Here is a 25228-nt window from a genome sequence, read left to right as displayed (position 1 = left end):
AAGTATTCATCAGATTGATAATGACGGGTAGGGTGGCCGGAAGAATGTCTTTAAGCACTCCAGCGGACACTCTATCAAGCCCGCGCGCTTTGTTTCATGGGGTATGCTTGACAATCTTTTCAAAGCCCTGTTCCGTCACAGCATGAAACTCAAATTTGTTCGTCCGCAGCTGGCATTACGAGCTCGACTAACTCATCCGAGAAGCCCTACTATGCGCTGCTTACAGGCCAGACTCCATGTCCATGTCTAGATTCCTGGACGATTTTACTGCCTCTTTTATGTGCTCGCTTCTTCTAGGAATGGAAATTATGGTTACTGGTGACCTGAATGCAGACTTTTTGCCGGGCCCTTCTTGTCCTGAGGGCCGAGCTTTGATGGATCTCTGTAATTCACTTAATCTCTCGCAGCTTGTTACACAACCAACAAGGACCACTGATACGTCTTTGACGCTAATTGACGTGGCGCTTACAACAAACAAGAGCTTTCTTACTCGCTGCGATGTAAATATTTTGGCAGTTGCTGATCATTGCTTGGTGGCGATCACATTGAATCTCAAAGCTTCTTGTATTTTCATCAGAAGCTACAAAAACTACAACTCTGAGTTATACCGAAGCGATTTGATGTGTGTCCCTTTTCACATTGTTAATATTTTTGACGACTTCGATGATCAAGTTGACGTATTCAATAGGTTTTCCTAGACACGCAGAATGAACACGCACCAATTAAACGCATCAAGATCAAGTCATGCCCGAATCCGTTCATCACACCTGAGATCAAACAATCGATGAAACCCGCGACAGGTGGCGAAAAAAGGCGCGTAAAACAAACGACAAACTTCATTGGAACGTTTTTCGATTTTTTAGGCAAGAAGTTAAGCGAGTGATAAGAATCGCAAAAAAGGAAAATGTTCGCTCCGAACTATTAAAGTGCAACGGAAACACAAACTCTGTCTGGAAAGTTATAGATGCCTTCCCAACAAAGATCCACCACTGACTACTGTCGAAGATCCTGTGGTCCAAGCGAACAGATTTAGCGATTTCTGCGTTTTGGTAGTGGTGGCTGCAGCCGCTAAAGCCAAGGCCCTATGCGATCACAATGGAAGGTAAGCTAAAAATGACAGCAGAATACTGAAAACCATTAAAGTATCTGTAAAGTATTTGACGTCTTTCGTAATAAGACGACTAAATACAATTCGAACACCTCAAACAGGTCTTACGAGGAATTTTCAGACAGTGATATGGTGATAATCATTCTTGCGTGTTCTTCAAGCTTCCTAGCACAGATTTCTAATCTAAAGTGATCAGCGGCGTGATAAACGGAAGCGCCTCTTAAAATGGTACAAACTCTGTAAAGTCTTCTGCACTCAGTTGTTCCGCCATTTTGAGAGAAATACACTCCGCTGACTAGCTGTTGCTCACCGGCTCAGAAAAACTAATCGATAATCTTGCATAGTGATTTCTTTCTCTAACGCAACAATTTCTCATTCTCAACAATTAATATCTATTTCTCGGTATATTGCTACAAAATATTTTAAAGTGTGTTTGACATAACAGCTTTGAAACATGTTTAAGAGTGTGTCCACAAGAGCACTGGGCATGCCATCCCACCGATTTCAATGAAACTTTGCCAGTTTAAAGGGTCTACCATAAAACTCAAAAAAGACAAACTGGTTTCTGTCTTGGTGTTTTCCGGGGGGAGATAGACCACCCCTCAGTTTTCCCGGTTTTTACCAAGGAAATCGCTTCAAAGTAGGTAAAATGTATGAAGCTCTCACTGCCATGATATTCAACCAATTACTCTGAGGGTTTGTACACATATCATTATATCCCTAGTAAATGTCTGACGCAAGTATTAGTTAATTTGATTGACGGCTTGTCAATCAAAAGGGGCAATTAAACGACTGTGTTCTTAGACTTTTCGATTCATCCAAATATTTGACAACTTTGAGGTCAAATATCTCCCCTTGCCAGAAAGCTAAAGCACTAATCTTAATTCCCCTTTATACTTCATCATTTCATCTCTGAAAACCATTAAAAAAATCTCTGAGTACTACCGTACTTTTGTTTTAGATGCCTTTTAAATCTGCGACAGTGACAAGCTTTTCTCAACTACACCTGTCACGCAATTCTGGCTCTAGGTGGTCACTTGACCAAATAAACCCACAGTTTTTTGGTTCTTTATATACGATGATTAATCAAGAAAGCTAAAAATGTAAATATCTCTCCAGAGATTTTGTAGGAATGGTAAATTTCACGTTTAGAGAGATGCATGTAGGCGAAAAATCGATGGGAAAATCGTAGCGTTTCTTTCTCCTGTCTTTTCTCCTGTCCACGTCCAGACCGTGGATGACAGCAAACTCTGTCCCCTTCATTTGAAAGGAAACATCAATAGCCCTATAAAATTAATTCACTGCGTCATGTTTCCAGAAGATAAGACTGGAAAATGTTTTTTCCACTTTCCACCATCAAGAAATTGCGTGACCTTTCTTGAGCAGTAAAAATTGTTTAATATCTTATTTTTCCAGAAAGCACTTCTAGAAAGTTCTTTAACCTTCTGTTATTTTATTGGCCTATTTTTCGGCTGCAAATATTGTCTGCATCTGCTATTATTTTCGCTGAATGTCACGGCCTTTCCTGCGTGTACGTGCGAGCCAGTTGGTATACAGCACTCTTTCGAGTTTCTTTGCGTGGTGTCAGGCTTAGGTGTGTAGGTCTGGCTAAAAAAACATCTGCACGCTGCAAAAGGGCAAGCAACACGGGTTCCTGTGTTTTCTCTTTTTTCTTTATTTGTATTTTTATTCTCTCTCTTGCATTATCACACATGTAAGATTTTTTTAATTCCCTCAGCGCGTTCCCTCAGATTTGGAAGTAGGCTATCAAAAGTCAGTATTGACCAGAAATGAAACCTTTTCTATCACTATTTGTTTCAAAGAACCCCTGTTATTTATAACTTTATTTCTCAAGAGAACATTTTTATTTGGTTTTTATTTCCATTAGAAAATGAACCAAATGTTATTTTTCTCGCGCTTGCCAGGGACGGCAACACTGGCTCATACCCCTAAATTCGTGGGTGTACAGCATAACAAAACATTGGGGAGACGTCAATGTTTCTCAAACATGCGTTTCGTCCAAGAAGAAGTTTATTCTAGCTCGTATTGATTTAATTACTAAGGCCGTGATCTCAAGATATACCTCCAATATCGTATACAACTTGATGTGAGATTAGGACCTTCGTGTTCATAAGTGTCAGTATCCTCCTAATAAAAATCGGAGACGTAAAGTTGAGGGAGAGGTCAATCTGAAGATGGCAGAAGAAATCAAAGCTGGTGGCGAGTCTTCCTGGTGGCAAGGTGACTGTAAACCTAATAGAACGTGTACTGTAACTGCTATCTTAGAGTCAGCAATGATTAAGGAAGAAGGACAACAAGAGCGCTTATCTGAACATCAGTTTTTTTAACTGGTGATTTGTGACTGAGATGAACTTTGTATCATATGATTGCGAGGGAAACGCAGATACTGCAGAGGCGCTCACATAAATAGAGGCGGGCGATCCTCCCTCTAACTTTAGAACTGCGACAAGTTTATAGCGCAGACCAACTGGCACAGTTTGGAGCACCTCAGGGTCTCATTGGGCTCTTCACAAGAGAAACCATCAGCAAACTAATCGTACAAGCAGGTGGTTATCAGCAATGTTCTCTGAACGCGGGTCATCAAGAGAACTATACCCAGTCCGTTACAGACAGAACAAGACAGCGAGATATTCTTGCTAAGAAGAAGGATGTATTAAGACTTTTCAGTCATTCACTTCCTTCTAAAAGCACCTTAACAAAGGAAAACACAAAACCGTTGCCATTCTGTGAGGGGTGGCTACGTTGGAGGTTGGATCTCAGGTAAAATTCTGACGAGCAGTCCCTAACTAGGCAGGTGGACTTTGTATGGGCTCTTTGGAAAACACAAAAGGCAGCCGCCTTTTCTCAGAAAGCATAGAATTATCTCCTATACGTGTGCTAGACAGGGGAGGAAACTAGTAAGGCAACCGCCTCTAATATGGCTTCCCAAATATCTAGTTTAAGAGACGACACCGGCCAGAAATGTTATCTAAGACTGACTGGTTGATAGAGCAGCAAATCGCTCGATACTTCGGCCGGTTATCTGCCGTAACAAAAATTGATTTATAGACGAGGTCCCCCTCTGTAAGTATGAACGAGGACGAAGAGGCCGATGCCGATGATCTAGCATCAGAAGTCGATACTGACCTAACAAAGCAGAAGATAAGGAGGGACCCTGCAAAATTTAGACGAAGACTGCAGCAGAGTGTACAGCTGCTATTAAGCTAAAGAAAATAAAGACCTTTGCATTTCACTTTTCTTTTGCATTTATTGTATTTGCTCACGAAAAAAACTGACTATGTCTTGAGATTTTTCGTCGAGGGAAATATGCAGGAAGCCTACTAGTCAAAATATTTCTGGCTTATTCTTAAAGGGTAACTGACGGCTAACAGGTCACTTTTTTTTCGGAATACCGTCTAAATGCCTCAGGCAACGCATTAAAACGGACACAAGGTACTTCGTACGCCTCTTTGTGCCTTTTTTGTCTCCTTTTGTCTCCTTTTTTCGCCGGGAAAACTGTCCTAAATTTAGCTTCGTGAGTCATTGGCCGTAAACGCTTCGATTTTGATCATTTGACCTTACAAGTCATACGTGTGTTCAATAGGCAAAGTAAATATGGCGGATAGTACTTTGAGTTAAAGCGGTTCTATTTCGGGGTCTGATTACTCGGATTCTGAGGCCTCGATGGAAGGTAAACATGATGAAAGGGTTTACGAATCTGTTGGTGAAATCAGGCCCTGGCAATTTGAACCGCCAGGACGATCGTAACCTAAAATAGAGCGCGAGAGTCAGAAGAAGATCAAGAGCGCGTGCGCCGCGGCTACCTCAGTAAAGAAAGCGAGAATGGTGAGTGCATTTACGATTGTAAATAAAGTATCTGAAAATCATTTGCTTATTAAATGTAGGAGCGATCAAGAAAAGAAGACCAAACGTGCAGACTCTTGAATACCATGGGAGTGAAGTGTTTTTATGCTACACGCACGCACCTTCCGAAGCTAAGGTTTCACAGACTGAAAGTAAAAACATACACGCTTGTGGAGGTCAATTTGATGGATTATACACGTTCAGACGCGATTGAATCGGTTTTAAGTTTTCCTGTGTTGAATTTGGTGAACGATTGAAGATTTCTCGGCTTTTATTTTAAAACACGATGCAGCAAAAATAGCATTCGCACATGTAGAATTGCAAATAAAGTAAAGTAGCCTAAAGTTTAAGTTATTTCTCACGTTTGTGACAGTTACAGAGCTGATAACTGTTCCCTTTGGTGAAACCAATCATAAAAGTTGTGCTCTCTATTTCTTCTATTTAACATCGTGAAAAAAATTGTTACTTTACTGATTTTTTTTTTTATTACAAGGTGTCAGCGTGGAAACTGCCAATCAATGTGGAGGGAGGAAGAAAACACCTTTTGCCAAGAAGCAGATGTGGTCAAAAATAAAAATTTGTAGGTTGTTAAAGCGGAACAGTTGCAGGCAGAAGTTAGATGTATAGTCCAACATCCAGGGTTTGAGGTAACTGGTGAAGGCTGACTCCGTCTGCATTTGTTTTGTTACAAAACATCACTACACAACGCTTCCCTGGTTTTCGTTTTCTTTGTTTTACATCCTGTTGTTTTCCGTCCATATTGTAAATGTCAACGCGGCTGAGAGTAGTACAGTTTTGGATAACTCGAGCGTGAAGATACATACATATATATATATATGTATATTTATTTATTTATTTATTTATTTTTTTTTTAACTTCAGGTCGTAATTTGAGAAACATTACGTGCTCGTTATTTTCATAGCCGGCACGAGTTTGTCGCAGACTTGGTTCCTTTTTTTTACCAAAGCACTGCGTTTTAGACGGTGGGTGCAAGGTAGTCCCATGACATGCATTTTAATGGTTTCGTCTCTCAGGCTGTTGGCTTGTTTTATTTACGATAAACGAGCGCGAGTAATTTACTGTTCACTCACCTGACATTGGTGCATTTTTGAAACGAGTAACCTTTCGGAAAGGATTGATTTCATCATGTTTCCGGTCGCAAATAAGAAACAGTGCTTGAGTGTGGCGCTCATATCGAGGCGTTTCTTGTAACATCCGTTTACCGTATGTTTCTGATATTATTCACATTCGTGTTCCTAAGTAAACTTAGGAACATGAATGTGCTACATATGCCACTCAATGTTAGTTGTAATCATTCCTGGAGAACTCTCAGCTAGAGACGAAACGCATCAAAAGAAATAAAAAAAAGTTACAACTGTGGCAAGTCTTCCTTTGTGCTGCTCACTGGTCTCCTTTTAAAAAATGAAAAAAGGATAAATCTTGTACATTTCCGGAACGTGGAAGAAGAGTTTCGTTCACGAAACCAGATGACGACCTCCCGTAATACGCGACAACACTTTGTGTTTAAGTCACGCTTACTCAAGAACCGATGGACCCGAGGTCACAGTGATATACACCGGATAAAATCTAAACTCAACAATTTTTTGGCTTGGACTTAAAAAAAATCATTTTTTTAAGTATAGGACTCGATAATGATCAAGAGGAAAAAATATGGGAACATACATTTTTTTTTACAGCCGTTTGGAATGGCGCACAAATTACCTGTGGCTCTAAATACAGACATGGATCCGTCGCGTTTCGATCATTCAACCTTCATTATTTTATTTGTCGCTTCGTATTTCATAGTCTCTAAATAGCGGCTTATAGCAGAATGGAAGAAATCTTTTTTTTTTCCGCTCGTAAATTTCGGCAGCGGCTTAACAGCCAGAACGAAGTTGTTACTTTCAGGTCTTGACGTTACGCTTTTCACTGCCTTACACTCGTGTGACGAATCACTTTACGTGACCTGAATTGGGCCGTTTTCAAAATGGCCGTCGATTAAGTATCAAAACAAATTTGTAGAAAATTTTATTTGCATGATGTATCGTTAATTTGCTCATTTAGGACTCTTTAACCTAAGAGGAATTTATTGGGACAAAAAAAAGGAGAAAAATGTAGGGTCAGTTACCCTTTAATGAATTTTAGTAGTCACGCAATCAAACGCCGCCAACACTCGATCGAGAGGGATGTGAATTTACATGTAGTCATAAAATCCTCGAAAAAAATGCTGTACTTTACGATAAAAGCAAGCAAATAACCATAGAGATCTGCAGATTATTTTAAAATTTTTATCTAGCAGACAGCATGAACAACGCGCTTGAATAATTCGTACGGAAAGTCATGGGTCACGCAACAGATGTTAGTTTGGCGGAGTTCTGCATAGAAATGTTCGATAGCGGTAAGTGACAACGACAACTCTATTTTAGTGTTATTTTCGGGATAGTAGCACAGTTTTTAGATTGATAGAGCTATTGATATTTGCTCTCAATCAAGAGCACAGAGTTTCACGTCTGTAAAAGCCGCAGTTGTAGCACACTGGAACTTGTAATAATGTTAACCAACACTCAGCGTGTGACTTTATAATCCCGTGAAATGAGCAGTGCTGATGGCAAACAATCAAATTATAGACTAATAAATGTTTTGTGTTGAACAAAAGCCATATTCTATGATTTTAGCAAATCTCCAGGGTAATAAACGAGAGAAGAAAGAAACGCTACGATTTTCCCATTAATTTTTCGCCTACACGCATCTCTGTAAACGTGAAATTCTCCATTCCTACAAAAAATCCTAAAACGTTTTTCACATTTTTTAGCTTTCTTGGTCAATCATCTTGTATAGAGAGCTAAAATATGTAGGTTTATTTGGTCAAGTGACCGCCTAGATCCAGAATTGCGTGACTGGTGTAGTTTAGAGAAGCTTGTCACAGTCGCAGATTTTAAAAGGCATCAGAGACAAAAATACGATAGGGCCTAGAGATTTTTTTGATGGTTTTCAGAGATGAAATGATGGATTATAAAGGGAAATTAAGATTAGTGTTGTAGCTTTCTGGCAAGGGGAGATATTTGACCTAAAAGATGTGAAATATTTGGATGAATCGAAAAGTCTAAGAACACAGTCGTTTATTTGCCTCTGTTGATTGACAAGCCGTCAGTCAAATTGACTGATACTTACGTCAGACATTGACTAAGGATGTAATAATATGTGTGCAAACACTCAGAGTAATTGGTTAAATACCATGGCAGTGGAAGCTTCATACATTTTACCTATTTTGAAGCGATTTCACTGATGACAACCAAAAAAAACCGGGAGGTGGTCTATTTCCCCCCGGAAAAAACCAAAACAGAAACCAGTTTGTCTTTTTGAGTTTTGGGGTAAATCCTTTAGACTGGCAAAATTTCATTGAAATCGGTGAGATGGTATGTAGTACGACTGCCTGGTGCTCTCGTGGACACACTCTTACGCTTTGTTTTGAATAGGGTATAACCCTGTTCCTGGCTAGTGATACATCTCTTTGAATAAAATGAGGTGAAAATATCCACCAAAAGATGGCAGACTAGCCCGCAGTTTTTTTCCGTTAAGACTCTAATTAACAGCTCTGAAAGTCACGCAATATTTTCTGCACGATTAAGCTTCATGTTTCTCCATCCTCATTCGTTGTACTAATTTTACTTTTAAACAAAATTTAAGGTCATGATCAATATTTACAGTAAACTTGCAAATATGTAGTAGCTCTACTCTAAGCATGAAAGATTGCATTGTAGAATAGTGCAAATGATCATTTTCAGTGTTTTCAAACCTGGAGATCTGTCTTGTTCACGATCTTGATCTGTCTTGCCTTGAGGAGCCTCCATAGCTAAAAAAGAACACAAAAGAAAATATTATTTGTCTACCCCGAGCGCTTCAGCGATCAGTTCATTTTCCAAACTTATCAGTTGAAGTTCAAGTTAAACAAGCCACAATACAAAGGAAAAAATTGTAGGTTTCTTTGCACACCTTAATCTTTAATAAGCTTCATTCCGTGATAATTTATGTCTTGCATGACAATCTTAAGTTCAAATTAAAGAATTTAGCTGCGGCTCAATTTGAATAGACGTTTGGTATAAAAAGGGAAAATAATTCGTAGCTGAAAGCGACCGGGGGCGAAGGGAATTTCTCTTCGTTAAGTGAAAATGAAAATGAAACTCATAACTTGGATTTCACATAATCAGTATTCCAGAGACAGAAATAGGGATGCCCTCTCGATTGCGGTGATTTGGAAGTTTTACTCAGCATCCTTAAATTGTATTTACCCGTTGCAATAGTAGTAAACATGGTGAAATATTTTTAAAACCGAGTTAATGCGTAAACTCTTCATTAAGAGTCAATGTGACTGTATAAACGTTAAAATCAAATTACGAACGTCTGCACAATGTGAAACACACTTAGCTGCGTTAGACATGATTAACAGCCGATAAGAGACAGATTAAAGCGGTAGATTTATGAAGACAAGCAACCTACGGAAATACCACAACCTCTTGATCAATAATTCACAGCTTGCTTCCTTGAGTTCACGACACTCTTAGTTTGCTCTGAAAATGGTTCACATGCAAGTATACCGAGCTCCCGAGCCCCCGAGCCGAATTTTTCTCGAGTGCGTCTCTTTCCAAATATTTTGACAGTAGTTTAAGCGTTCTGAATTTTCTCATCAACATTTCCGAGAAACCGAAAGCTACCGACCGTGTGCTCGAATGTTTATCCAACATCTACGTTTTATTCAGATTCTATTAACCTTGATCTTGCTTCGCTTTCGCTATTTATCAGAATCACATACGACTGTATACACGATGATAGTTATACTGAAGCAGGTTCTTTGGGGCATCTCTGCAATTGAGGGTACTACAAACAACGACTGTCATAAAAATATCTTCCAAACCGCTGCTCTAAGTCTTACCTGGAACACAGAGGTAAGGATTCAACCAATCTGTTACTCAAATCGCTTGGGAAAATTAATCCACAGCTACAGTTCCTTTCCTTCGGCAGAGGTGTAAAACTAACTGATTTGTAGACAACTGTACAGTACTTTTACAAACGAGAAATTCGACGAGACGAGAGGCGGGAGACGAATGACGATCGATTCATCGCTTCGTTTGTTTCCTAGAATTTGAATATGTAATCGTGACATTTGCACAATTAAAATATTCACTTGACCATGACAATGGAAATCAAATTGTCTTACTGTCACGCGATTACTTGATGAGGTCTTTGCCTCACTTTACGGTTACATTCCTCTGACCCCTATTTTTATTCAGTGGGTAAATGTATTTCCTTGTGTTTATCTTGGTTACATCGTTGTCATTTTCATGAATCTCCGAAGATAAGTTCAACCGACAAATTTTCCAAAAATAAGAAACCTGCTCGAGACTCTGAGTCAGTGGATTGGAGATGAGCGAAGAACCGGGCGAGTTAAAGTTCCTGATCCTACGGCAGCTTTTTCGCTTATTTCAATCAGCCCTGCCCCCTCCCCATCCATCAAAAATAAATGGCGCATTTTTGGTGATTCCACTCTTTTCTTGTTTTTAAGTTCTACGCTGAATGCGTGCCTGAGCCCACAGGCAGCCCAAGCTCGCAAGTAAGCCTTTAAAACTATGCAAATATGATGATTATTTTAGCCGACGAACGACGGTATGAGGATTTGTCTGAGAACAAACTGTTGCATACTTGGCCCAGAAATTTGAAACACTGTTCAACAAATAAATTTACTTGCCTCTATATTGTTTGTTCGTTTGAATTTTTTAAGTTTTTTGAAGCTGATTTACGGCCGCATAGGTAGCTCTCAGTTCCCTCTCTTGCCTCTCTCAACAGCGAGCTAATCAGCCGCAAAACAGCCATAAAAATTCGAAAAAAAGCTACGTTATCTTTGTTCTCAATGAAAACGGAATCAAACTTTCAAGTTGAGAATGTGACTATTCCAATCCTTTATGATCCACAACACAAATATACCGAAATCTAGCGATTATAAGCTCAGCGACTATACAACTTTGTTAGAGGTTTAGGAAGAGCTTATAAACGAAGGGGCCTGTATCCGAGAGGGCCTATAAACGGAGGGCCCTATGTCCGAGGGGGCTTGTGAACAGAATAGAAAAAGCGAAACCAGCTGGGCGCTGATCAAAATGCGTTTTGCATTTAACGGTTTTTAAGAGGCGATCTCTCTAAGAGCGGTCCATGGCATTTCGCATCGGAAAAAAGTTTTCCCTCAAACTTTACCCAATAAACTATTTTTGGTAACAAGTAAATAAAACCACATTAGTTTTTGGAAATACCTCAAAATAAAATTTTTAGAGCTCTCAAAAGTCAAAGCTGCAAAAGGCCCTTTTTTGACCTCTTGCGACATCGAAAATTTCAAATGTTGAATAGCCCGGTCCTCGTATCACACCGCATGCAACAAAAAATATTTTGTATTCTTAAAGTGTGTGATATATAAGGTGTATAAAATGCATTTCAATTTTGATATTCGTTTATTCAGAGGCTCGTCATAATTGATTTAAAAACACTCGTTGGACAGCTTTCTGAAATTGGTTAAAAGTACTCTTTCTTTCTCGATTGATATTGCTCAAGTCCAGACCAGACCATTAAAAACTCCGCTTGATTTCTGCTAATAAGATGTTTGGCTGCAGAAAAATATAAAAACATCTTGCACTTATTGATTTTCTTCGCCGAGGTGACTTCGAACTTTTAGCGATATTGCAAGCGTGACAGCCGATTATGCAAATTAGTTCATTGAACAAACTCCGACCGTTTTATGTGAGTAGCTCAATAAATCTTAGATTTTAACCATTTTAAGTAGAAAAATATAGTAGGACAGAGCTTTAAACCACACCGATTAATACTTTAAGCATTTTAAAAGGCCAAAATTTGACAAATTTTATTATCTCGTGACGAAAGACGTCAACAACAACGTATCGAATATCATAATTTGATTAGCGCTCGCAAACCCCTTTTTTAAAAATTTGGCTTCTGTTATTTCATATTTGAGTTCTGATGGCTTACGCTATTCAAACCTGTATGAACATTTCAAAATTAAACTACAGGATTCTATTTAGTGTAACCGGCGATAACAGCACACACTAAATTCACCGTGACCAGTGACTCTGTCACGTAATTCCATCGTGTAATTGTCCTGAATACTTCTCACGTCTAAATAAAGCAGCGATTTCTCGGATTTCTCGCTGAAAGGGAAAAAATGATATTTGGTCGTCACATCTTTCTGCATAACAGTCTCTGTTCATAAGTTTGAAGAGTTCTTGCAAAAAAAAAGATATCGCATTCGCATAACGGGTGGACGTCATAACTAGATTGCATAACAACTGCACTCTGAAATCATTTCCTCCATTTTTGCAAGAGGTGCTGCATTTGTATCTTGCATTTTGAATGCGAGCTCAAAATGTTCGCATATGTCTCTTAGCATCTTGACTTTGAGACTAGACAACCTTGCTTCTCTTGCCAACGAGCACACATCATAGATATCAAACATGATTGGATGTTTCAATCTATCTCATCCATTACTGTGTTCCTCGCCTCTCTCAAACACCCTTCGTCTACATCAGACGCGGATGCTTCTATCAAGTGGTCGTCTGCGTCGGTGGCATCACCCGATTCTTGTTGTATTGTAGATTGCTGTTTAAGGCACAATCTCGAGAAGAAACCCTGAATCTGTATGTTGGATAACCACTCTGTTCTATCGAACATTCTCTCTCCATCTATTGTGCAAGCAGTTCGCATATCCTTTGCTACTTTCACTGGGTTTGGTTTCTACCAGTGTCTCATCCGATATTAAATTTCTGTTTCAATTACTGCCTGACGTTTTGCGAAAGCCGTTCACTTGCACCTCTCTTATGAAGAGCCCATTCCATGGGAAGCTTTGATGTACTTGTCAAGGGTTCTGTGGCCACTGCAACCAGTTCAGTCGAACTTTCACCCTCTAATGACAATGACTGAAAGTAATGGACCCACTACCTCTTCACTTTGTCATAAAGACTTTAAGTCATGCTCGCAGGCACAGGACTTACATGATGAACTAGCTAGTTCATATGGAAGTCAAGGTCGGCCTGCGTCTTAAAATCTTCATCGCAACCAGGTTCAGGGCATTGATAGGAACTACCGTCGTTGCTATCATTGCTTTCTCCTGCTGATGCAGTTCGTCGAGCAGTAGTGGGGAAAAATGGAATCTCCTTCACCAGATCCGTCATTTTTTCTGTGGAAAAATTGCAATTTTAATTTTACCGAATAAACTTTCCAGACCCAACATTAAACGCTCTCCAAACGCGCAGGCCCTCTTGTGTAAGTTGCTGAAAGTGGCAATCGTGATGTCCGAGCCCTCGTAGAGTTGATACTAGCTTACTGTTGTGATAGCAACCTGCTTCATCCGATCTTATAAAGGGCCTTTTTTATTCCTGAATTTCTTAACTTTATGGTGACAAAGAGATTTTCTAGGACTGACAGCACTGAAAACCAGTCTTTTTACAGCTGTTAAGAAGGTCTACGTATCAGGTTACTTCCAGGCTTTCCTCCTGTCTTACAACAGCGCTACTCACATGCCAATTGATTTCCCTCTAGGGAAACCATTCTGCTTGCTTTTCCCGGAACTTCATCGCTATGAACTTCATTGTCCAGTCAACTATTATAAATGCTTCATCTCCCTCCAAAGTATCGAAAATTTGCAGCTCGTACTGATCCTGGTTTCTGCTCTCAGGATATACCCTCTCCATTCAAAGGTCTTAACGGCAGCATTTTTTGCTTCATACAGATAGTCTTCCGCTTGAAACCTACCCAATTGCATTGTGTACTCAGAAATAGCGCCTTTTACTTCTTCAAGAGCACTCTTCAACATCTCACAATCCTCACACTTCACGTTGTGACTGTGACTGTATACTTTCTGAACTTCAGTGTCACCAGCATAGCCCAGTGCAAAGACCCTACAGTGATCGGCACATTTGCTATCGTCCTCTTCGCAGTGATTACGGTATGTAGTCTTCAAATACAACTTGCTCTCTTGAAGCCTCTTCCGAACTTCTTTACACTAGTCCTTTTCTGCCCCCACGCTTTCCAATTCGTCTATAATTTGGAGAAAATCCTTGAAACCATCCGCTCCCTCAGCTGCAGTATCGTGTAAACCTCTATATAACACCATACATCTTAGAAATGGCCTTTGACTTTTGCAAATTGACAGAATACCGGCTCTTTAGCCCTTTGGAATCGCTACCAGGGTGTGTCGGATACTGGCACGCTGAACTTTGGCGCCAGAACTTCCCATAAGTGTGCCTATGCTTTGCGCAGACCCACATTTTGCCATAACTGAGTCTTCTGCATCGAACAGGCCAGCCCTTGCAAAGATAAGCTCTCCTTCTGTGAAACTCTCTTTTGACAAATGGATTAAGCAGAGATGACTCTTTATTGAGTCAGTACTCTGAGGCAAGTTAAACAAACCGGAAACTCCTCGTGAGTCTTCTAACAAAGTTTCTGAAGAACGCGACTGAAAACAGGACTTCTTTTGGCGAATACCGCTTCAAGAATTTAATGTTATTAATCCCAAGCAAACCAGTACCGAAAGAGAAATATGAATTACAGCTAATATGATTACAGCTAATATAATTACGCACTTTACAGTATAGATATAGCTAATTGTTGGAAAAATGAGGTCACACGTAACGTAATAATTTATTTCCTCAAAAATCGCGTGGTCCTTTTCCACAAGAACTCCCTAGAGTTCTGAATAGAAACTTTCATAAAGACAGGTGTGCAGACAAAATTTCTCTTATTCCTGCCGACCAGAATTCGGATCCAAAAGGCGATGTTATCGCTGCTTTATTAAGAAGGGAGAAGCAAATGAGGATAATTACACATGTACAATTGAATTATGTGACAGTGGTCACGGTGTATTTCAGTGTGTGCTGTTATCGCCGGTTACACTAAATAGAATCCTGTAGTTTGGTTTTGAAATGTTCATACAGGTTTGAATAGCGCAAGCCATCAGAACTCAAATATGAAATAACAGAAGCCAAATTTTTAAAAAGGGGTTTGCGAGCGCTAATCAAATTGATATTCGATACGTTGTTGTTGACGTCTTTCGTCACGAGATAATAAAATTTGTCAAATTTTGGCCTTTTAAAATGTTTAAGGTATTAATCGGTGTGGTTTAAAGCTCTGTCCTTCTATATTTTCTATTATATTTTCTACTTCTAAGATTTATTGAGCTACTCACATAAAACGGTCGGAGTTTGCTCAATGAACTAATTTGCATAATCGGCTGTCACGCTTGCAATATCGCTAAAAGTTCGAAGTCACCTCGGCGAAGAAAATCAATAAGTGCAAGATGTTTTTATATTTTTCTGCAGCCAAACATCTTATTAGCAGAAATCAAGCGGAGTTTTTAATGGTCTGGTCTGGACTTGAGCAATATCAATCGAGAAAGAAAGAGTACTTTTAACCAATTTCAGAAAGCTGTCCAACGAGTGTTTTTAAATCAATTATGACGAGCCTCTGAATAAACGAATATCAAAATTGAAATGCATTTTATACACCTTATATATCACACACTTTAAGAATACAAAATATTTTTTGTTGCATGCGGTGTGATACGAGGACCGGGCTATTCAACATTTGAAATTTTCGATGTCGCAAGAGGTCAAAAAAGGGCCTTTTGCAGCTTTGACTTTTGAGAGCTCTAAAAATTTTATTTTGAGGTATTTCCAAAAACTAATGTGGTTTTATTTACTTGTTACCAAAGATAGTTTATTGGGTAAAGTTTGAGGGAAAACTTTTTTCCGATGCGAAATGCCCTGGACCGCTCTTACAGAGATCGCCTCTTAATAAAGCTTCAAAACGTCAAAATAATTCAAACTCGTTTCAATACATTTAAAACAGAATTTAAAAAAAAAAAACTAACAATACGAACAAAGTTCCAAGATAACAAAGCCGAAGTTCAGACTTCTCCCTTAAAGTTCATCTTTGCTCTCCTAGTATTCAATTTTTCTTTTATATTTTATTAATATCTGTATTTTATATATTGTTGTTTAAAGGTAGATGGGCATTCAACCTGGGGGGGGGGGGGGGGGGGAAAGAGAAGGCTTATAAATGGGGGTTGGGGTCTTATAAGCAGCAGTTTATAATGTTTACATCTTTGCAGTATTAATATACTATCAAAGTGTTAATGTAAAAGTTTGGGCTTCCTGTGGTGTGGTAGGCTGTAAGTAGGGTATTGTACATCTTTCTGTTACAAAATCCAACTGAGGTGAAATGAGCCATGGGCATTTTTAGTTTAATAGATACTCTTTTCAAAAGCTTGGAAAAGAGAGCCACAACAGGATAAAACAAATCCTTATCAGCATCACACAGTGCAACTGCCACTTTGACATCTCAGGGACAGAGGATGGGGACACTGAGGTAGAAATATTAAAACTTGCGGATTTCAGATGACAATTAACAAGCGACATCATTAGAATGCACAATTTCAATAACAAGCCATCAAACTAAGTTAAAACTTGACTTCTTTATGATCATATGCCCAGTATTCTTTTCGATGACTGATGTTTCTGTTCTTCATGGGTTCAACTGCCTAGTACCTAAAAAAAAAAACAAAACAAATTAAAAAACTAGTAAAATCATGGCATTCAAAATGAGCACAAGGATGTCCATTACATTGTTTTTAAGTTTCCACTAGCCCAAAAATCTCGTTACAACATTTTTTACCCCAGGCAAAAAGTGAGTGGTCCCCTATGGCATCTTCTGTCTCCGAACTTTGCTGCAACAGGAGTGGTCGTTCTCTCTTTCCAAGTTTCTACACTTAAATTTTCTTCGCCTGCAACAAAAATACATCATCAAACCAGAGGGAAACTTAAGAGAGGTATAAAAGTTAAATACGTAATAAATTTTTCATTGATAAGAATCCCTATTTTACTTACAACTTGTCCTATAGGAAAAAAAAGGCCAGGCACACCAGGTTTTCTACTGTTTAAACATAAACTTTCGCTGAACCTTTAACCCCAAATAGTGACAAGCAACTAATTTCTCCTTGCAATATTACCCCTAAATTATCATTATTATCATGAGACTGAATAGAGGACATGATTACTATAATGAAAAAAAGCTCTTGATTATTGAACAAATTCTCCTTGTCAGAACATTAGGAAATACATAGAGAAAAGAATGGAGAATATGCACATATACAAGATGTTAGAGTTTAAAGGGTTAAAACATACAATACCAAATGCATGTGTATATATTAAGGATTCTAAAATAGCATTGTGCTTCTATGATTTCCTTGGCTGACAGTGTGTTCTTGCAGGAATTGGCACATGTGAGCACAGGATGCAGATGGAAAAAGTGTATAATGGCAGAACAATTACATGAGCATCATCTTCCAGATATGATGAATTTCATTTCTCTTTTTCTATTGCTCAATTCTACGAATCTAATTTAATCTCACATGTATTTGTAAGGGAAATCCCATGAGCTCAAGTACATTTCCTAATTAAAAGTCATGAGTGATGTTTAGAAAGCTTTTGTAATTGCACAAGCTATGGGAGTGCTTTTTGAAAACCTTTCATAACAAATTATGAGTAACCATAAATTATGAAATGCAAGAGCTGTTTATGCTGTACTATGCAGATATGTTATAAACAAAACCTCATACAAATACTGCTCTTTGTAAATTTCTGGTGCACATTTCTTAAAATATTTTCAACCAATTGGAAAATGCCATAAGATAATTATATTGTGCAATCTGACTATTCATTAGATTGCAGAGGGTGATGGACACATCGAATTTTAATGTTTTTTTTCTTTAACAATGAAAAAGTTTAGTGCTGTTTAGTTATCTTTAAAAGCTTTAATTTCAAGTCAGTGTGTGGTATGGAAAACCTGTAACTTAATAAGTAACTTAACAAGTTATTTTTCACTTCATTCACAATAGACCAACCAGGAAGGAAACATTTTGTTCCAGTATATAATGATTATCATTAGATTATTTTAAAGGTAGTATTTGAACTTAGGTAGACAAAGCACAACAGTCTTATGTCTAAGTGACTTGCTGTAGTCTCTTATTTATCTCAAGTCTCTCTCTCTAATTTTTTCTGATGACTGGTAATTAAAATCGAGGAGAAAATAACAAAAAAGGACACCAACAATTTGACAATGAGATTTTAAACCCCATCCCTCTCTCAATGTGGGAAAGTACCATTGCATTATAAAGTATGAACATGATTAATTCTGATGAAAGCTGACTAATTTGAGAGTATAAGAGTTTGAGAGTACATGTATAAGTATGTACTAGGTAATCAAAATTATTTTGCAATTGTTTAAAATCATGATGTTATACTTCCCACCTCAAAAACCATTTTTTATTTGACCCTAATTTTCCCCTTTGGCCTCAGCTCAGGAACATTTGAGAGTCTTGGAAAAGAAAACTCACTTTTTCCCTTGAAGCCAGTCATTAGGTACTTATGTTTAAGTACATTAACAAAGTTTGATCTGAAACAAACTCTGGACAAGTATGGCAAAGAATGCATTGCACCCTAAAACCAAGGCTTCCTCTTTTTAACACCCCACTCTTTATTGGCAACTTAGCCCTATTCACTTGGGTTTACTGAACTACACTTAAGAAACAATCAGTAGAGTTGTTTGTCTAACGATTTAATCACTTAGCTCACTTTTGTAGTAAATCACTCAGTATAACAGATGTGCCAGAGCTACTTTTATCACATGGAAAAGAATGCTTGATTTGTTATGGGTTTTATGCTAGTAAATTAGATAATGTAATTGGTTGTTGCAAGGTGATAATCAGAATTAAAGGCAATAAATTCCTGTTATTAAATTGTGCTTTGTCTCTTGATTGCTAGAATTATTCTTAACATCTGTCACTGGGTAGAAGATAGCTGCCAACCCTAACAGGACACTTTTGTACCCCCTTTGACTATCTTGTTATGATAATTGATTTTGTGGTTTGAAATCTAACATCATGATGGTACCCAAGCTAATTAGACACAGAAAGAAAAGAGAGCCTGATCAATCGACTAGGAAACTTACTGCTTGTCTCATACAGGCTTTAAGAGCTCGAAACTCCTTATCGCAGGCATGTTTGGTACTGTTGTCTTTCTGGGACACACAGTTTCCATAAAGAAGGGCCTGAAAAAAAAACATTTAAATGAAATAAAATATCTAAGACAACTTGAAGACAAATTTTTGGTTGAGCATTTAAACAATTTCCAGCATATTCTCAGCCATACTAAAAACAAACTGTGTAAGGTTTTCAGTTGAGTGAGTCAACTCTCAGCTCGTGGAAGATTTCAGGTAGTCGGCTGAGAGGAGACAGTTTTAGACAGAATTGAACATTATACACAGTGCTATCTATAACATTGATTGAGCCTAAAAACAATCAAAACAAAGTTAGTTTCTTTATCTTTATCTTTATCTCTGTTTTTTTCCTTCTTTTTTCATATTTTAAAATCTTAATTACAAGACCACACATTACACTTAAATACCTCAGCTACCTTACTCCTATAAAAAATTACTTATGATCAATAATTCCATTATAATCCAACAAATATATTTGCTGGTGGGCAAATGGTCTAAACCCATCACATGACAGAATATCCCCTAGCTAAAAATGGGAGATATCCAAGGATATACCTCATAATTCCTCAATTTTGAAACATTACATCCAATGTGGAAAACTCTGTGTTTAAGTTTTGATTCAAGATGAAAAGCTTTGTTATAGAAGGAACATGCTTTTTTTGTTCATAAAATCATTTCAGAGAACACTGACAAGCCATAAATAGTAGTATGTTCATAAAAATGTTTCTTGCATGTTGAAAAATATTTGAAGGATAATAAACATACAGTAATAGCCTCCATTTGGTGTGAAAAGAGGGAAGCTGTAATATAACTCTTAATATAAACCTCTGGCATGAGCATTCTTTTTTCTAACAAAAGACATGGGTTTTCAAAGGCTACCAATTGGGTTGTCATTCATGGTATACTGAGCAAAAAAGAATCAGAATTGTAAGCAACCAAACATCTCTTCAGGACAGATTTATTAGGTAATATCTTATCATCAGTATATAAATCAAGAAGCAGGTATGCAGGTCAGGGGGAAAATTATCAAGAGGAATACAAGATGTCGGAGACTTGCTGAGCAAATTTTGATATGCTGGAGGAAACAGCAGCATCATTGGTTCCAAAAAGATAAATCAAAGAGAGGAAAAGATGCAAATTTTGTGGTTAGTGAGAATCACAGTCCCGAAGATACTCATGATCATGGCCAAAAATATTTTAATGATCCAAACAAAAACATGCTCTTTAATATACTTCCAAACAAAACAAAAAAAGTGAAGAATCAAAGCAAGGTGAACAAAGGAAGTGGTTGCTAAAATAAAATTACAAATAATAAGTTGCTTCAGAAATAGACAAACAAGAAAACAAAATAAAGGAGAACAAAAGACACCAACAAATGTTACATGAGATCCTAGAAGAAATGGCTGGTTAAAGACAGTGGAGAACCATTTAAAGTCACGAAGAAAAATGATGCAGCAAAGTTAAACTATAAACAAGAATAAACAAAATTTACAGGAAAGAACTTATACAAATGATATAAACATAGATAAATTAAGCAAAAAAAAAAGTGTACAGAAAATCAATAAAAGTAACAGACTTGAAAACAAAAGAGCTTAATGAAATTGTTATAGAATAAAAAAATGTATAAATTTAAAATAAATTTTGTCCATGTGATTTTTGGCAGCAACAGTGCATTTCATTTATTTCTTTAGTTTCCTTCATTTTTTTAAGGTAAGTCATATCAGGGGGCAGAATTGCAACCTTTTCCAAGTTTGAAACTCAAAAGAAGACACTTATTGAACAGTTAAGTTACTCTCTGTCATCCCCAAGTGCAGCAGCAAACAAATCTTCCCAGAGATCACACCACCATAGTGCTTTAACAGCTGACATGTGGCTACTCTTCAGTGGTACAGTACTTTTATTACACCTTTATTGTGCTGTGATCATTTGATAAGCTGCCATCAAAAATGAACATGACTTTCCCTTGACTTTTTTTTTTTCATTTCATTGGTGAGGAAAAGAATCCATTCTACACTTGATTAATTTAATCATAAGTTGCATTATGCTGGAGGGCGAATCGAAAAAAAACAACGCAAAACAAGACAAAAAATAATTTTAAAAAAACCTGAAGATAAATTTGTTCTAAGGAATTCATTTTAAGCAATAGCTACATGTAATCGCTATTTTTCCGTGGATAAAAACAAATGTAAATCCTTAACACTATGTACATGTAAGCTTAATTATAAATAAACAAACCAAACCTCAAGTGCCTTCGATGTATTTTTTTTTTTTAAATTATAGGTTTATAATAACTTTCCTACTGGGTTATTTACCAATGCGATGCTCTGCAGAAAAAGAAATGTAAGCATAAACTGGAACAATCCCTAGCTACAACCCCTAACGGCGACGTGCACCAGCATTTGAATAGCCAGGTCTTGGACAATCTTGAACCTGACTTTATTAAAACGCACTTACTTTTGTTAACTACAAGTACTACTTCAGCGTAGTGAACACATGTGTCGACTAAAATCTCACCTCTGTTTTGCAATCCGCAAAAGAGATTCTCCTGTAACCTTTTCCCTTTGAGCTCACTGTTTCAGGTAAATACTCACTCTCTTTCGTCCACCATCTTAAAGAACGCTTAATGTATTTTGGGTAATAAGTTGGTTGAGAGCAACAAAGCGGAAATGAATTGTGCTACAACCGGAAGTTCAGAATCACTTATCTCTGTGATAAGAACTAGCGGACAATCAAACAAACAGACCGTACAGCTTTCTTAAAAACGCTTACAAAATTCTGGGAAACACCAAATTGAAGAAACCTGAGAAAGGAAAATCTTATGAAAGGTTAATTTTTTTAAAGTTTTGTCATTTGTCAGTTAGTAGCGAAATTTATTCTTCTCACAGCAGGATTTGGCCTGTCCTGAAGGCAAAACCGAAAAGAAAAAACTGAAACAAAGTTGTGGTAGATAGAAAGCTTTTCTAAAGGCATGGTCCGTGGAATAATTGCCACGTTTGCAGTAAACTTGGTGTGAAATACTTGTGTGGCACAAAACTTTTCCACCTGACTTTGTTTAGCCGGTTGTTGAATTTATCAACGACTCATCACAATATCGCGACATTGATATCTGTTGTTTTGAGCCCGTCTCAGTATTGGCCATCTAGGGCAAACTCCGCCCTTTCCTTCTCTTTCTGGAAATAAAGCATCCTTGCCGCAACCATTTTTGCACCTATCTCAATCATTTTCCCTATTACTTTGTAGCCAGTATTTGCCGTTAACCGGCTCTCCTCCTTCACACGCCTTTACAGCGTTTCCAGTGCGTATCGCGTTTGGGTTTTAATTACCTGTTAGTGTTTGGATGTTTCATTAATTGCGTTGTGTACTTGAACTCGATGTTTATATCGTTGTGTTTTGTTACTTAATTTATGTCAAGCAATTAGTCATGTTTTTAGTCCTGTAGATGAATATTTATGTCCACTCTTTAGAAGCAGCCTCGTCGTTTTTAAATGCTTGTAAAGCTATGTACCGTTAGGGTAAACATTTTTCTTTATTTTGAGTTTATTCATAAGTTTTCACTCTCTTTTTTGTCCTTTTTTTTCTCATGTTTCCTGCCGCAGGTGTGTCAAGATTTTAAATAAATGATGAGCACAAATACGCGTGGCTTCGTTTTTAATCATAAAGCTTTAAGATTATCATTCTACCTGTGTCAACTACAAATTGCACGAATATGTTAAGTGGTTATTAACAGGCCTAATTTGTGGACTAATTGGTTGTTTCAAGTCCAAACTGTCCGATTACAAACACTTGTAATCCGACAAGTCAATTGGGGCAATTAAGCCGCCGACGAAAATTAAGTTATTTGCACCATCAGCTACCTAGTGAATGCTAGCCAATCAAGACGAAGAAACGCCCTTGAGTGAGCAGGTGGAGAGGTTCACATTGAAACAAACATGAGTAGTTACAAAAAGAGGGTTCTGGCTCATTTAAATTTCACGGAGCGACCCCTGTGAAATTCAAATACATTTCACGCAACTTTCAATCTGTTGAGTTTAAAGTCATTAACACTGGTTTTAAAACATTTTGAAATTTTACAAGTTATTCCGTGTGAAATTCTAAAGTCATGCCTTTGCTTCATCACGCATCATAACGCCTGAATCAACCACTCAAACTTGTTGACTGTTCGAGTGAAGATTTTTCAAGTATCAATATCGTATTTTTTCGCAAAGAAGTTGTGGTGTACCTCGATTTGTTCCTTTTTCAAAAAAGTGTCTTTATAAATGAGAAGAAAGAAAACGATCTTCAACTATTTTTGTGTTACTCTCCCACACGAATTCTGCCTCTGTTGCAGGAATTGCAGAAAAGTTGATAAGTTTTTCACCGCTGTACCAGAAAGGAGTAGCATTGACTCTTGAATCGTTGTTAATTTCTTTCTCCCAATGACAGCTGATAATTTTCCATCTCTCACAAGCTGTCGGAATTGTTTCTGAATTATAAATTCCTCCTTATAGGTCAGTAACAACAACGACTCAACTTTAAAACTTAATACAAAACTCGATTGATGTCTGAATCAATTTCTGTAATGTAAAAATATATTCCAGTTCTAGCTTGCCTTCGTTAAAATCAAACTTTCACAGTACAAGAAATTAAACAGATGGTAGACAACTTTAGTATTTCAGTGGCTAGAGTTGCCAAGATAGAGGACGGTTGGTTTAGAGACATTTACACTGATATATGCAGTTACAGCAGAAGTATTTCTGGCCAGAGCAGTTGAAAGAGGAGAATTTAAACATAAACAAGAGTTGAAAAGTGAATTTTCTTTTTAATTTTCAACGCTTATTAGAGGAGTTTGACACGTTAGAGAAAAATCACTGAAGTAATCAGTCATAAATGGCGACATCCAGAGGTTTATGAGATGCTAATACGATTCTAGCACATTGTTTCACTGAATAATCATCCCGAGTGTAAACATTTCAATCGACCGGTGATATCTAGATCTTAACTCGAAGCGTTTACCGTCGTTTCATTCAATCTAAACCGAAATTAACAAACACGCGCAATAAAATATCATTTCAACCGATACTGAAATAATACATGACATCTGAAGAAAACATTCTAAATCCTGGACAATCCGTTCAACAATTAGTTACATCAACAAAGGTCTTCAGGTGCTTTAAAATACTGCTGACTAGCATGCATGTTGATATGTTGATCGCTTTGCAAGTTGTGAGAATGGCGTCCCTCCGTTCAGCATCTCGTTAAGTCTACGACAACCAGTGCTTAGGAGTTTTAGTAAGTTGAAGGGATGGAAAATAAACTGACTGGAGCTCTACTTTTAGGCTTTGCTATATAAATCGATATCATATTTGAAGGGAACAAAAGGGAACTCGTCGTAGCAGGGGTAAACTTGTCAATTGTTGAACTTTCAATGGGGCGAAACCTCCTTAAACCACAAAGAATCATGGGGGTTAAGCCTGAGGAAGGGTTGTGTATTTGATTTTTCTTGACCTTTCACACTTTTTAAGATCAAAATGACAGCTCAGCAGTCTACAAATTTTATTCTATAATGAGGCCATTATATGTTTTATGCTTATTCACCACACAAGGACAAGGGGAACCTCATTCTATGAAAAATTACGCTGTTACTTCAAGCTCACCACAAACGATTAATTCAACTCAGACAGTGTCTAGCATCTTTTCCTCCTTACAGTCCTGAATCAGAAATTCAGAACTAGAGAATAAAGTAACTGAACACCAACTTAGGAAGCTCTTGACTGTTAAAACAATTGTTTATGTCCGTTCCTTAGGAAATGCATAGAGAACAGTGAGGAGAAAATGCATTCTAATTTTAAGCTGTGAGGAATTAAATAAGATGCTTCAGGGTGGTAATGTGCATAACATGTGCTGGACATCTAAGTGAATTCCGACCTCAATGTTCTTTGGCCAGAGTTTCTTGATTGCAAAAATACGAGTAAATATCTATACTCTAAAGCTAATTTTTCCCTTATATTCAAGCGCAAGACAAAGTGAACGACTTACTGAGCGCGAATGCTCGAAACAAACGCTCTTTGGAGTACTCACAAAGACATATGACGTACTAGAGCAGGGGCGTAGCCAGTAGTTTTCGAGAGGTATCCATAATTATTCGAATCCCTCCCACCCCCAACCCCTAAG

At 37.7% G+C, this 25228-nt stretch overlaps 1 protein-coding gene and 1 long non-coding RNA gene across 5 annotated transcripts in view; both read right to left on the bottom strand.

The window, feature by feature from the left end:
* Nucleotides 1-10269, bottom strand: part of LOC131791051 (p53-induced death domain-containing protein 1-like) — a 28545-nt gene extending 18276 nt beyond the window's left edge. For all 4 annotated transcript variants that reach the window (XR_010717615.1, XM_066167570.1, XM_066167571.1 and 1 more), the window contains exons 1-3: nt 10188-10269; nt 9903-10105; nt 8769-8825 (exon numbers count right to left, since the gene is read on the bottom strand). The gene's annotated coding sequence lies outside the window, so the exon portion shown is untranslated. The remainder of the gene's footprint in view (nt 1-8768; nt 8826-9902; nt 10106-10187) is intronic.
* Nucleotides 10270-16664: 6395 nt separating this feature from the next.
* LOC136281337 (uncharacterized) lies at nt 16665-21690 on the bottom strand. The gene is made up of 3 exons (XR_010717688.1): nt 21593-21690; nt 19031-19129; nt 16665-16805 (listed from the first exon to the last, which is right to left on the bottom strand). It is a non-coding gene; the product is annotated as an uncharacterized lncRNA (long non-coding RNA).
* Nucleotides 21691-25228: the final 3538 nt, after the last annotated feature.

Source organism: Pocillopora verrucosa, chromosome 5 (assembly GCF_036669915.1).
Source record: "Pocillopora verrucosa isolate sample1 chromosome 5, ASM3666991v2, whole genome shotgun sequence".
NCBI lineage: Eukaryota > Metazoa > Cnidaria > Anthozoa > Scleractinia > Pocilloporidae > Pocillopora > Pocillopora verrucosa.
Note: the sequence above shows the minus strand (reverse complement) of the source record. Positions and strands in the feature narration are given on the sequence as shown.